General features: G+C 33.7%; 1 pseudogene; it reads left to right on the top strand.

Annotated features, from left to right (window-relative positions):
• Positions 1 to 948: 948 nt before the first annotated feature.
• On the top strand, positions 949 to 14,048 carry LOC124372445 (annotated as a pseudogene).
• Positions 14,049 to 14,262: the final 214 nt, after the last annotated feature.

Here is a 14,262-nt window from a genome sequence, read left to right as displayed (position 1 = left end):
AAGCGTCTTTGTAAAAGACCAGAGTCTGTACTTTTACAAATAAACGCAATTTTTTTACCCAAATGAATATTAATATTATGAAGCGGGTAATTTTTACGCATATTTTTTCTCTTTTCTTAACTTCTGTCTATAATGAATAATATGTGTATGTGACCAAAGCACGCGTTCATCCTCGGTAGACTAGTGGATTTAGTCTCGGCTCTCTAATTGAGAGATCACGGGTTAAAATCCCGGGGAGGGCCAATAATGCATAGACAAGAATAAACAGTGTACTAACTTTGCAAATAAATTAAAACAGTGTACTTCGAAGCCAGAATAGCTAAAAAAAATTATGGTTGCCTGTAAAGTCGGTTTTACGGGCGAAGATTTTTACGTGACAACGTCTTTTTCTCGGTAGAATATTTATTGATATGAATATTATTAAATTGCACAATAGGAACAAGGAATTGAATGAAAATAAGAATTGCACAAATTTTAACTATAGAAATATATTTTGTTTACTAAAACATTGTACATAATTTGAAATTAATTAAAATTTGTTATTGTAAATGGTAAATTTGAATAAAACATTTACTAAAATTGGAATTTGAAATTCTTGCTAAACACAGTTAAATTCTAACTCCGCGCGTGGTGATTGGTCGGTTTAGTTCGTTTGTTTGGTCGCACTGTTATGACAGGTTAGAGGTTATAATTTGTTATTTTAAATGTTTGACTAGCAATACGCGCTGTTTCTTCTCAATCGACTGAATTACGTGAGAAGAGACTGAATTATCCCGTGCGGCGGACCCACAGTTATCTGCTTTATCCCGTGCGGCGGACCCACTGAACGGGCATCGTAACGTTACCGGGCGTTACACTTTTTCATGAGTGACTCCGAGCCGCAACCTAATTTAAGACGTTTGTCACGTCAAAAAAAAGATCTTTGCACGATGCACACTCGAAATCCATAGACAGACAGGGTTGTGTTGATGTAATGATAGCTTTTTTTCGTGTTTTGAAGTGTCCAGAGATGTTAATAAGACGTGTAAAAACTCCTGACTCCTAGTAAAAAAGTACATGATTTCTTCTCGTACTTGTGTCTACATTTTATGATTTTGTTTTACAAGTCAGAAATAGAGGTTACGGTAAACGTAATAACAATGGACGATTAAAATTGTAAATTTAGTGCTTTATTAAATTTCGTGATTGTTAGAATCTTTAGGTTAGATATTTAAAAATGGGGCGTCAGAGGCAGGTACAAAAACCTGAAAAAGCACAAAAAATGCAAAAGGATAAAGCAATACCAAGTGACGCTGAGAATAGCAATAGTTTTGTGGTGTCAATTAAAAAAACAATAGTTATGGTTATAATTGCTATCGCAATGTATATTGCTGGTAAAGGTTATTTAGAAACAAGAGTTACAACACCCTATGATGAACACAAGGTATATAAATTATAGTTAACAATAAATAGAGAAAAGGTTTGGATACTAAGTTAGTTTACAGAACCCAGGTGAATTAACATTTTTCTTGAGTTTATGTTAATTATATTATGTATAATTCGGAAGACCTACTAAATGGTCAAAAAACTACCTTAAACAAGTTAAAGAAGACTAGCCTACCTTACCTCTACCTATCTTATCAGGTACACGCCATCTTTCATATTTGCAATTGGATAATGCTAGGCTTTAGTAAAATGTGTTGTGCCCCTGATGGAGTACATGTTTTAGCCATTGTAAGAGTGGTTTTCAAACTTGCCTGGAGTTTTCGCTTATAAAGATATGTACTCGATCGGGTTCACGATTAAAATTTGAGGTATAAAAAAATCACAACATAATAGGTATGCAATAAAACTTCTTGCCATTTATTGAACCAATGGTTGATATTGGTTTGAACAGTATTTTTAATTCAAGAAAATATTACTTTTTATAAAACTTAGGACCCAGCTTTATTTATATAACAACCTGTATCCTATAAGGGGGTACAACATCCAGGTGTAATAAATTACCCTAATGAGTACTTGTAGGGCTACAATCATTTAAAAAGACTTAAGTGACAAAACTTTTACCAATGTAGGATACCTCTCTCACACAAAAACTTTTACCATCTTGTCACAAGCCCCAGTAGCAAAATGCTCAAACGATTTCTGTTATTTGGGCTTCGTTATTACAAAATTATGTTGTGCTTAATCATTTGAATATTAAAAAAGTATAATCTTCATAGGAAAATCTACAAAATGTTTGAATGTGTATTAATAGAATCTTCGTAATGAGACAGTTCGCTACAATAAACAAAAATGACTATGTAAAAGTGAATGAGGTTTACTATTGTTTTGATGGGGAAAAATACTAGATCATTTCACTACAGTTGGCTCTTTATGAACTAGGGAACCAGGAGTAATCAGTATTCTGAATGGGAGAAAAAAAAGTGAAAGTAAGTAGGATACGATAAGCAGACCCGGTTTTTTTATATCTATAATGATAAACGATACTACTCAATTATAACTTTCGATATAACTAACCGATACTGATTTTGAACTATAACTATCTTGTATCAACTGTAAAGACTTTCTCATATGATAAACGTATTTCCTTTTATAGATAATAAACAGACAGTTGCAGATAATCTCTGTGAGTATTTCTGAAGAAGAGAATTATGGTTTTCTAGAGAAGATTCTTCAATAACTTCAATAACTTCTCGAAAATGGTTAATCATTGCTATACAGGACAAAACAAATAATTATGCATATTTCGTATTTTTTGTTATAAATGGTTTTTAAGTTCTTATCATTTCATTATTATGTATGAGTTTTTTCCTAATTCCAGTTCTAGTAGTTTGTTTGATCGTTAGAGCTCATTTATAATTCATAGGTTTATCATTGTGTGCGTTGTATTAGGTATTTTTATTAAAAATACGATTGTGATTATGGCTATATAGCCATGTTGATATGATTTATAAATGCGTATTCGATAAATGAATATTAAGTAGGCCTATTGATGATTGTACTATATACAAAAACTGGGTCCGCTTATCTACTCTTTCCGTGAACATAATAGGTCAAGCAACAAAATGGTGGACAATTTACAAAAAAATACTGATCCCACTAAGAATTATTCTGGTACTTTGGGATTATACCGACCACACCAGTATGAAGAAACACAAAAATATAAATGTATAGAAACAAACATGATAGAACGAAAAAACAACTCTTTAATTACAAACTTACAAGCATTTCCAGGTATTGTGATCGGTATTGTTGTTGCTGTTATCTTATCTTTCTCGAAAATCCCGATTACGGCAGGCCGCGCGGCATCACATGATTTCCACGGTACATAATTGCCTTTCCATTACAATTCAATTTATATTTCTGATCAGCCCCTCTAGAATTTGATATTTTACTGATAGGTACTATCTCGAGGGATGTTTTTCTTTCGTTGACATCAGCGCGGGGCAGCACCAAAGGAGGCACTCGCATTTTGGGTGGCGGAGTGTGATCAAGAATAAAAAAAAGTTTTGAGTGTTTTTTCAATAAAGAGTTTAGTTTTAGTTTGGTAATGTTTGTTTTTATTGAATTTTTGTGTTTGGAGAAATGTAGAGGTTAAAACACGGAAGTAGGCCTACAACAAAGCGACGCACCAGCTGAATGGGCGGCGAGACTCTGCAATCACGTTATCTACTAGACCGTTCGACTTTGACCTCTGTCTGAGGATGGGGAGGGGTTTGGGATAAGACAATATTCCTGTTTTATATTGACGAAATATTGTTCTACGCTAATCTAGTAATCAGTAGAAGCAAAATGTCAAATAACGATTTCATGTCAGGGTGTGGTCGGTATAATCCCAAAGTACCATTATTCTTTATAAATTAACTGTCGTTATTTTTGATAAATTAATTAAAACTCCATCTATGTAACTACCTGACTGTCAGACCTAACGATACTTAGGTATTATCCGGAGACCATATCAGAAAAACAAAAAATAAAATAAACAAAGTAAAATATATTTGTATAAAACATTTTAAACCAATCAAATTGTCATTAAGTTAAGTTATTGTAGACAATTTTTATTGTGATTAATAGGATATAAAAAGTATATTTATATTTTTTTAGTTCTAAAAAACTGCATTATTATAAATAACAGACTTTATTGAACTTATTGTGAACATTACATGTCATTATGACAAACGGTTCTTGATTTCTGCCTCCCAAAAGGAATCGATGACAGCTAGGAGGCTTCTCTGGCCTTATCTACTATTTGTTTATTAGCCTATATAGTAGGTAAATACAATGTATGTATTATAAATATAAAAAGTTAATAAGTATACATAGATCTGAGCTTGAATTTAGGTAATATTTTAAAGGACAATTTTCTTTTTCACTAGAAGTATGAGGTGGTGCTAAGTTACCTAAGTCCACACTGATGGCTAGGGGCATTTCCAATCCATACTTTCCTGAACACAGATCATGTGCCAGATCGTCTAACATTACCTGACATCGATAAAGATCTAGGACGTGATCTGAGATGGAAAGTACCGATCGGAAATGCCCCTGGCCATCAGTGTGAGCTCCGGTGGCATCTCCCGCACTTCTGATGAGAAAAGAACATTCCTTGAGGTAGTACCAACATTTAAGTTCAGGTCACATGAAAATGTGTTGTCAAACTCCTCTTAGACCATCCTTCATTGGGTGTAATGAGTCAATAATTACCTTAAAAACTATTTCTTAGATCCAGTATTCATAAGTTTAAACTTTCACAACTGGCAAGAATATTAAACCATCTAGAACAAGACCTACATTGTAAATATTTCAAACTTTAAAGCAGCGTAATTTTTTAAAGAGTGAACCTTTTTAGGTCAAATTTGTGGCATTGTACTGTACTAATAAATACCTTTGATGTACTATTCGACCTATGCTCTAATTTAAGATTTCCTTCTGACTTCTTGTACAGAAGGTTAGCACAGATCATCCTCAGAGACTTTCCCTTGATGTTACAAAAAATGGTAATTACTTCAAATAGTAGATTTTATAGGTGTAGTAATGATGAACCAACTTTTTTGCTTTACCTGTAATCGTTCGGAAAGGATCAAGCCTGTGCGGGACTTTTTTTACACATTGTATATGAACGTAATATACATTACAAAATGTAAAGAACGCTAACAAAACCTGTTAACCAACATGATGATTAACTAAATCACTATTTTCACCTACTGTAGTTAAGGAAAGAGTTTTAAAAAGTCAGGTATATCCTTTGATCAGATATAAAACCCTAAAATATGTTATGTAAATATCTTTTTCAAGCATGAAATCAGAGACTGTGGGTTGGGATGGAACTCCATAACCTGAATAGCACAAATAAATATGTGTTCTTGTAATAAATGACACTATTTTGCAAACAAGAATTAAAGCTATAATAGTTATTTGCTATTTTTTGTTAATTTACAATGTAAAAAAACAAGCATTAAACATTTAGGTTTTACTTCGTAATTTATATCATAATAAATTACATTAAATCTACTTTCTTAAAAATAAATGAGCACTCTATCACCAGCTGATTGTAAAAACTGAAGTGGGTGTAAAACGTCAGAGAGTAGTTCCTATAAATTCAATGGGATTTGTGTGTGGATCAGAGATGAAATTGTGGTCAATATTTTGTATTCTTTAGACTTGTAAACATAAGATCATCATATTTTGATATTACTACTTTTATGCACTTGTGCTTCTGAGTAAAACTACACAGGGATTTTGGGTGATAACAAATAACAAAGTTGTAGAACATTGAAAATGGAAATATTTTTCTTTGAAATGTTTCATTGTTTTAATTTTGAGTTGTAGCTGGGAATAATTTGAATACATGATCTAAGTTGTGGTTGTGGGTCTTCCCTTATATTTGTTTTTGCTCTTGTCAGTCATGATGCTGCCACCTTTAAGTATTTAAAATAACAGTATTAAGCTAGTGAATTCAGGAGGTTTTGAAGTAACAGAATAATGTTTAATTAAGTTATTCAGATTTGCTGAGTGTTTTGATTTCAATCTGTTAGAAAAATACAACAGAAAGAAACTTACATAACTTCAAATGAATGTCTTATCAGTGTGGTACAAATAAAAATTAATATAAACTCAAATCATAATTGTATGGACATACCAAATCGAGGTTAAGTGGTAGAGAGGACTTTATAGTCCTAACTTCGCCTCCAATAAAGACTTTTTTCATTTCATTTCAAATCTATCTGCACTGCTGGCAATAAACAAAAAATATCTCTTGAGATAGTACCCATCGGATAGGTAGTCTAATTTTTCATTATTTTAATACTAATATTGTATATAAATATATATTTCTCAGTTTTGGCTGCAGTAGAGTCAACAATACTGATAAAACTGATAATTAATGTTATTATTACTCTATTACTGTTACTAGTTAACTAATATTACTCAAGTAAGTTTTGAAGAGTTCTGGCTAAAATGAGTGGCAGGGCAATAGCCCTGAGTGACACTTAAACGGATTCACAATTTTGTAACGACTAACTAATTTTATATTCAATATTTTTGTGTTCATAGGTGGTCACAGAAAGTGGGTTGATGACTCCTGACCGCTACTGGGGTTCGTACAGACCTGGAAACTATTTTGGTTTGAAAACAAGAGAGTTTCACTCTCCTGTTGTTGGCCTAATGTGGTATTTCCCGAACCGGGTTGGTCCAGATGGTATTAGTATACGGTAAGCAAAATGTACCTATTGTTTTGTACATAGTCTACACTTGATTAATTTAATAAAGGGGGCTATTTATTTTTTGTAGTATTTTTGACTGCAGATAATAAGCGGCGGCCACCACGACAATCGAATCATTGATATTCATGACTAATGAATCCCTGATATTACTACTGAAATCAAATTACGATGTAGGTATTTATAATTATTACAGTATAGTTAAATTTTTTTGTTTCTTAACAAGTAATGATTTTACTATAAAAAAAATTGTCTAGGCTATGTATATTTGTAAAATATAACAAACAAAACAGTGTAAAATGTAGTTTTTTTTTTACTATTTAGAAAGATTAATGTGTCCGATATCTTATGACATAAATAACATAATTATGTACATTGCCATTATACTTGAAACCAGTACAAATGGGTGGTTTATAACGTATTAGTGTCAGTATCAGAGTTATTCTTTAGTAACCTATTACTGAGATAAAGTGTTACCGGTAACATTCTGTAATTTTAGTTACAGGTGGACTGAATGATTTGGCATTCTCATGTTTTTCTAGTTTTAGATTACTCAGACCTCCTGTAACAATTTAGGTGATTTTGTGCAAGCAATGAGGCTAGGAATGGAAATATGCTATAGAATGTTATTATAAGTTGGTTTAGATTAAGTTATCATAAATATGTTACTAGGAGAATCAAAGTTAAAGATCATCTTTAGAATCGCTCATGTGATATGAGCTTGAATTTGGGTACTATCTCGATGGATGTTTTTCTATCTTTGCCAGAAGTGCAGGTGGAAGGCGCCACCAAAGCCAGCACTGATGGCTAAGGGCATTTCCGATCGGTACTTACCTGACCTTAGATCGCTTTCCCAGATCATCCAACTTCTCCAATGTCAGATTGCGTTGGATGATCTGGCATCATCAGCAGGCTTCAGTGGCATCTTTGGAGCCTTGCACTTCTGGAGAAAAAAGAAGATGCTATACCGAGAGTAGATCGGCTGGTAACAGGTTACTGGAACGTAGTACCTGACCACGTTATTTTGGTAATAGGTTATTGACAAATAACAGTATTTCCCATTTCTAGTCGCCATTACTCAAATACCACATTCATGATTTAACTTTGTTTGAATTAATTTAGAACAATAATGTCCAATCTAATTATATTAATTACCTTATCAAAACAACATTGTCAATAATGCACTGAGGAAAATAAAAACAGTTTTGTCTATGAAAATAAATTGATATTTAATATAATAATCTCTATACAGTATTTTATTTTGCAGTGATTTTGGCGTTACCTTAGACCTACTACAACTACAACTTGTCCCATGTTTATGTTTACTGTTCGAACAAACTGCGGTATACACTACTAACAAACCATGCATGCATCAAGAATTATGCAATAAACAGACATATGTAAGCATTACGTGAATCGCTTGCAAGCTGTGTTTCCCAACACTTTCCTATTATTGTAATATAGGATAATATATTCTAATAACTGACTCCTCCCCTTAAAATCTTCAATGTCTCTCAAGGAGGATGTGTCACTCATGCCAAGAACTTCTGATGTAAGGAGTGACAACACCTCATCAGTTAATTTTGGATTTGATGGAGATAGGGATACTTAATTAATCTGTTAATTGAATCCAAAAGAGGCATAATTAATGAATTTTAATTTACTTGGTCATGTGTTATTGTTTAACAGTCATTGGTGCGAACAGGGAGATCGTCTGGATAGATACACATGGACCAAGCATGATGGTCGCAGCTTCGGTATCCAGGAGATAGATGATGGGCCTGTGCGGATTACTACATCGTTCGTCAAACGTGTGGGGGGCTCTAATGGTGGTGACTGGACTGCCCGCATATCAGTCTCTCATCTGGTCAGTAGAGTTAATTCTAGAATCTAGATTATTAATTTAGGCATGTTTAACCAAAAACAGATAAATAAGTTACTTAAAACTGAATTTTCTTGTAGAAGCGAAAAACTGCTAAATATATTTATTAGTTGTTAATACAAAAATAGTGTTTTCAAACAACCTATTGCAGTGTCTGGTATCTGGCGCTGTCTTAGACTTGACTTCTAGAATCTGAAGTCATGTTCTTCTGAAGAGATCTAAAAAAAGGTTGGTGACGAAAGAGCTCAAAACAAACCTTTACATCGTTTCAACATCAGAGACTCATAAATAGGTGAAGTAGTAGTTTCATTGTCTCATCTCAATAAAAGGAAGGTGAACTGGAGCTAAATTCAACATTCAAATTAAATCCTGACAATAATAAAAATACACACCGTCTTAAGGCCATCCAGTTCATAAAAATTAGGCCAGTATCACAAGATTAAAATGGATTATAACTCAACAAAAAAAATTAGTACAGTAACGCTATCTATGCACTCACTGACAAAAATAGTTTTTAAACGGTAAATGTCTGCTTTACAATCTCCATATGGTTTAATCTCCTGGCAATGTTTATTCTTTTTTAAACCTAAATGCCACAGTAAAAAATATTGTCATGGCTTGATTCTCGTATTTTTAGTGTTTAAATAAGCAATTGCTAAAAGCTGTTTTTGTAATTTTTTTAAGACTGTATTAACAATAACAGGTATGAACAATAACAAGGTGGCCTCCCGGCAGGGAAAACCAGGAATTTTTCTAAGAACCAGGAAAATTTCAAAAATAATTTTTGCCTCCAAGAAGTTATAAAATCAAAACATAATTTTACAGCATCTTGAATCAAAAACTGATTAATCTCGAAAAATCATATTTTATGCTATGGGGATCGTGAAATAGTGAATAAAGATTGACATATGTTCATGAGCTACATCTGACGCCAGTTGATCTAAGCGTGATCCACTAATGTAGTGAGTTTATTTTGGTTAGTTTCAACTCCTGTGCCGCGGCAAGACTCCGCCCTTCCCCCCTCCCAAAAAAAACGTAACAATGCATTGGGCAATTAAAATTGGCAGACCGATCCTTTCGGATTTTGGCACTAAACGAGTGGTACGCTTCCGTAAACCGGCAGAGCGGTCATAACCGTGATACAAACAGGTTTTTTTGTACTCAAGTAATATTCAGTTGGTGAATGGGGTTCCCGGACGAAGTTGACCAACTCTTATTCTTGAGGGAAAATATCATTTTGAAAAGAATGAGCTGAGGGGGTCAACGGGACAAAATGCTAGAGCACCTCAGCTTTGTGGCATTTCTTGCAAATACTGCTAGTGATGATAAAACGTCATCGTTGCACTTGGCGTAAGGGTTAAATGCAGTATTACAGTTGTCTATTTCGTTTGAAAATAGACTAGATAATCTGCAATTTTCGACTGGGAAAACCAGGAAAAAATGGGAATTTGAAAAGAGATTTGAGTGCCCACCCTGAGTAACAAAATGTCGTGATTTAAAAACATAATATTTGATTTTAAGTTCTTGTTTCGCATATCTATGTTTATGTTCCTCAAAGGCAGTGTATCTGCTGGCTCTAAAGCATGGATGTCAGCTGCTCGGCAGCAAACTAATAGACAATCGCTAATTTTCTATTTTACATTGTACTTTGTGTAATTGTACATAAATATATTCTAAATATAAATATATGTACGTTAATACCTCAAAATCCTTTTATTATGAATGAAATAGTAAGTTCTTTGCAAATGTTGGTATTATTAATTTAGTACAAATACATTCCTATATATATTTCATGTACGTTAGTACAAATACATACCCATATATATTTCATATACGTGTAATATATTCTGGAAGCCCATTTTATTATAATGTATCATTTCTATCAAATAAAATAGAGGATAAGAACTGTAATTTTTAAAATATGGTCTCTGAACGTCTGCAAATTTGTTGTGAAAATGGATAAGTAAAGTTAATAGTTGAATTCATATGAAAATTTCTCTGGTTTGCTCTTTTGTTTTACTGTGTATTGCGTACCTACCAGCAAAATTGTGGTCTTGTACCGAAATTCCACGTACCATAGATCTCTAACCCACAATCTCAGACTGCTGTTTGTCTCTCAGCGGTGCTTTGTGGGTAGTTGTTTCCTCTTTTTATTTGGATTTAGGCGTACACGATGTTATGTTGACACATTAAACTACATGGAGATATAAGCAAAGGAACTTTAAAATGGGAGGTGTCGATCTTTATCAGGAAGGTTCATATTTTTGGTTCTCTTTAGAACCAAACAATTTTTACCAGGAAAACTGAAAAAAACCAACCTTTGAAAAATATTTTGAGTGGCCACCCAGTGGAATAAAAAATAAAATAAAATGTGCAAGTTTTCCTATTTTTTTCTATATGATAAAAACCATTCTTTACCACACGAAGCAGAACTGCCTTTAGAGGTTTAATTCCTATTTGTGACCTTGGCTTTGCATCCTTCGTAAAACATAAATGTGTACTGAAAACAACTACTTAAATCTTAAATTTTTTATATGAATATTTTGTCTGAATAATCCTTTGTATTGATCATTTACTTAGCTTGTACTTAGAATAAAGTTTTTACAAGTTCCTCGTGTAATGTTCACCTAGGACACAATAAAACTAAAAATTAACATACTTCCTACAATAAAGACATACATCATACATAAATTTGAATACTCAAGTTCAAATGGTTTTTTTACGTTTGTTGGATAGATAAGATATAATTTTTCTACTTACCTAAATTAGTACCATTACTAACACAGAAAATAATTTGAAAATTATGTTTTTGTACCTTATTTTAAATATTATGACCTAAACCCCTTAACAATTTATTAAAATACCCAGAATCTTATTATTTTGCTGATTGCATTTAGTTTAATTTTTTCTAGTTGGAATATTAAGTTTCCTTTAAACCATTTTTTAAATAAAAAAATGTTTAAAGTTATTTTTAACTAAATCTATCTGTTATTACAATTTAAACCTTAGGAACAAACATTGGATTTGTAAATAATTATGAAAACACTACATTTTAAATAATTTTAATTACATTCCAATAAAATTGTCCAATTTTGTCTTGTTTATGATTTATTTAGTGATGCACTGCTGTATTTTGAACTATTCTCTCCTGGTCAGCATAGGCATTCTAGTATCAAACTAAGGGAAAAGTTAAAATTGAGGGTTCTTGTTTTTACTGTTTATTTTACAAATAACTGAAAAACTATACAAATTGAAAGCCTCTGGCTATTTAATAGTGTATAGTTGTAAATATAACTCAACAAATATAAAGCTTAGCCATGTCATCTTGATGTCTATATCTGAGCATCAACATGACTATACTGTACTAACTGTCTGAATTGTTAACAGAAACAAGAGTCGCGGGGAGAGCCAGTAGCCTTGCTGTTCTATACAGCTCTGGACTCACAGACACAAGGCAGGCTCAGCCACTACCCAGGGAATGTGCTGACGGGCACAGTTGGGGAGACTGAGCAGCTGGGGGCATTCACTGTGCGTATGGTGAACGTGACAGGCCGTGTGGAGCAGGAGTCCTACTTGGTTACACAAGGACGTGGCCTGCATCTGCTCAAGGAAGTGGTGATGGCATCACTGCGAGAGATGACGGTGCGCAGTGTCAGACAGATTGTGCTACCTGGGGACATAACACGGGGAGTGCCGGGAAAACTTTTCAGCAACGCAGGTTAATACACGTGTCCCGTTTGAGATGGATGTCATCTTTGAATCAGGCAGCAACTTCGACAGGCCTAATACCTTGACTGGAAAAGTCTACACGGATTTGCTGGCAAAGAAAGTTGAAGAGTTTGACACAAAATTTGAGAGTATTTTCAAACTAAAAGAAAAGACATTTAAGGATGAAGAAATAAATTTTGCCCAAGCTGCCTTAAGTAATCTTCTGGGTGGAATAGGTTACTTTTATGGTTCTTCAAGAGTAATATCAGATAGATTAGACAAGCCTGTTCCTTATTGGAAAGCACCTTTGTATACTTCAGTACCTTCTAGAAGTTTTTTCCCTCGAGGATTCCTTCTGGGATGAGGGTTTCCATGGGCTACTTATAGCATCGTGGGATCTTGAAATTGAGATGGATATCATGAGTCATTGGTTTTGACTTAATGAATGTGGAAGGCTGGATTCCTCGTGAGCAGATACTAGGTTCTGAAGCACTAGCTAAAGTACCTGAAGAATTTGTGACGCAGATAAACACAAAATGCCAATCCCCCAACATTTTTTCTTACACTTAAACTACATAATAAAACATTATGGTGATAGGTTTAATAAATGAGAACCGTTTAGGTGTTCTTGAACGTATGTATGGCAGATTAGTGAAGTGGTTCGACTGGTATAATACCACTCAGATTGGGGAATTGCCAGGGGCATATCGTTGGAGAGGGAGAGACGAGAAGACAAATTTGGAATTAAATCCTAAAACGTTAACCTCAGGACTCGATGACTACCCCAGAGCTTCTCACCCCACTGTGGACGAGCGCCATGTGGATTTGCTTTGTTGGATCACTTTGGGGGCGAAGGCATTATCTGAGATTGCAGTTTTGCTGGGCAGAGAAGGAGAAAAGTATGAAAATACCTTTAAGTACCTGTCTAACAATCATCTTCTTGATCGTTTACATTGGTCCTATAAGAAGAATACTTATTCGGATTTCGGTTTCCATACGGATAATGTCATATTGGAGAAGCCTCCACCAATACACCAACAACATGGACCTCCAACACAGCAGCCATATAGAAGAATAGTAATCAAGGACCCAGAGCTTCAGTTTGTTGATTCCAACTTTGGTTATGTAAGTTTATTTCCTTTCTTCCTACAAATTCTAGATCCAGAGTCACCAAAATTGTCAATGCTCCTCAACGATTTGAAAAAAACCCTGACCACCTGTGGACTAACTATGGCCTAAGATCTTTGTCGAAAGTCTCACCTCTCTACATGGCGAGAAATACAGAACATGATCCTCCTTACTGGAGGGGTCCCATTTGGATCAACATGAACTATTTAGCTTTAAAAGCATTAAATTATTATAGCAAAACAAAGAGGGCCTTATTCAGAGATAGCACGCAAGTTGTATGTTGATTTAAGACAGAACCTGATAAAAAATATGTTTAAAGAATATAAGCGTACAGGATACCTGTGGGAACAATATGATGACAAAAGTGGGAAAGGCCAAAGATGTCATCCGTTTACAGGCTGGAGTTTCACTTATTGTGCTCATCATGGGAGAAATTTATTAATAATTTTAAAAGGGTTGTGTTAATTGTTTTTATTATTTCGGGGGTTAGTAGGACAAATAAATAACTTTTAAGTACCTGCAGTTTTTATTGAAATTATCCAGAAAGTGTCAAATTGATATCAGTTGTTATTTCAAAATGTATTTCGAGAGTTTGACTATAATATTGACATACATCATATTTAGATATTGATATTGAATTTTACCTACTTCTTTTTTACTTGTTTTAACAATTTACAATCTAGCAGAAGAAATTTATTAATAATAATAAATAACTAAGATTGGTAAATATGAAACGTACCAAACTGATGATTTTTTGGTTTGTAACAAATCAAAATATTACATGTGCAAAGACATTGTAAGAATTGCAGTTGCTGTAATTGACTTTTTGGTGTGTAGTTTTTACAA

Source organism: Homalodisca vitripennis, unplaced genomic scaffold, assembly GCF_021130785.1.
Source record: "Homalodisca vitripennis isolate AUS2020 unplaced genomic scaffold, UT_GWSS_2.1 ScUCBcl_3246;HRSCAF=8654, whole genome shotgun sequence".
Taxonomy (NCBI): domain Eukaryota; kingdom Metazoa; phylum Arthropoda; class Insecta; order Hemiptera; family Cicadellidae; genus Homalodisca; species Homalodisca vitripennis.
Note: the sequence above shows the minus strand (reverse complement) of the source record. Positions and strands in the feature narration are given on the sequence as shown.